General features: G+C 40.8%; 1 pseudogene; it reads right to left on the bottom strand.

Moving 5' to 3' along the window:
- Window positions 1-651: 651 nt before the first annotated feature.
- Window positions 652-770, bottom strand: LOC112474681 (annotated as a pseudogene).
- Between the last annotated feature and the right edge of the window lie 818 nt (window positions 771-1,588).

The following is a 1,588-nucleotide window of genomic DNA, read 5'->3' as shown; positions in this document are numbered from 1 at the left end:
AAATAAAGACATTTTACCTATTTTTCTGAGTGTCAGAGAGGCTATTGGAAGCAATGGAATTGTTACAGCTCCCAGGAGGGCAGGGGGCGGGGGGACATGGCACATCACACAGGGCCACACAGGAAAGCACCAGAGCTGGTCAGTACACAAAGGGAGTGAGAAAACATGAGTGAGATTCTTTATTACGCTTTCTGGGAGCAAGAATGGGTAAGGCGGAGTAGGCGAGTTTAGGATTGGCAAATTTGAATACTTTCAGTAGACTCGGGGATATACTTGCTGTCCCTAACTTTCTGGTACCTATATCTGGCGTGATTAGAACAGGTATAGTAGCCCTGAATGTGAAAGCCCAATATAGAAGATGATAGAGTACGGGCTCTGGATTGGTTGGTTTGCCTATGAACCAACCAAGACTTCAAGCCAGTCTTTTACTATTTCTGTGAATTAGCTAGCCCTAGGAGGGACAGTCTTTCCAGGGCCAATAAAGCTCCAGATACCAAAGCATCAGAAATACAGAAAATAAAATGGCATGATTAATATAGAGAACAACACTTGACAAAAAGTCAAAGAAAAAATTGTATCTATCACAAAGATGTTAGTGTTTATGGTTCTACATAAGAAAATTAAAGCATAATTTTTTTTGAATTTTTTTAATGCTTACAGCACCTGGTCTTCCTAGGTGGTCTCCCATCCAAGTACTAACCAGGCCCGACCCTGCTTAGCTTCTGAGATCAGTCGGGACCAGGTGTGTTCAGGGTAGCATGGACATAGGTAGACCAAGCATAATTTATAACAGATAAGTAAATAAGCCTTACACAAAGGAAATCTTTCAGAATTTCTCACTCGCTTGGCAACTACCAAAGAATTCCAGTGACTGTCATCATCCTTGGAGTGATTCTGTGTGTGTGTGTGTGTGTGTGTGTGTGTGTGTGTGTGTGTGTAAATATCTGAAATAGATCTAATTGTGGTGGTAATGAGCCAGTGTTATAGTGAATAATTGAAAAAGAATATAGAAAATAATCAGCATATTTGCTGAGGAGCTCATCCAGACCAGGAATCTCTTGTTTTAGCCATCATGGTTTGCCACAGTACCTGGAAGACTACTTTCTATAAGTGTTGAGGCGACGTTTCTTGAATTGTCTCAAAATGACTTCTGAAGAGCTTTAGAGAAGATAGGATAAATCCAGCTAGTATCATACTGGCAGTTTGTCGTGTCTGTAAGATGTCCAGGGAGAGATGTGCTATAAATAGCTAACTATACAGGATTGGGAGCTCACGAGAGAGGTGTTCTGAAAAACAGAGACTAGGAGATATCACACAATAAGAATGAAACATGAGGAGAGAAGAAGGTTGAGGACATACTGCTGGAGATTATTTCAAATGTCAAGAACCAACTGACTCAAATGCACCATAATGGGAATGGGGCTCCCTGGAGTAATGCAGAGAACAACCTGCCCAATATACCTGGCACTCCTTAGTGCTGCACAGAACACATAGGGGTTCTATGAAAGCATTCGAATAGAAAGAAGGAAAGTGAAAGCGTTGTCCAGAAAAAAGACAAATATTTTCATTGGAAAACTATATGATAATA

This window comes from Pteropus alecto, unplaced genomic scaffold (genome assembly GCF_000325575.1).
Source record: "Pteropus alecto unplaced genomic scaffold, ASM32557v1 scaffold7, whole genome shotgun sequence".
NCBI classification, from domain to species: Eukaryota; Metazoa; Chordata; class Mammalia; order Chiroptera; family Pteropodidae; genus Pteropus; species Pteropus alecto.
The sequence above is the reverse complement of the archived record's forward strand: the minus strand, read 5'-3'. Positions and strand labels throughout refer to the sequence as shown.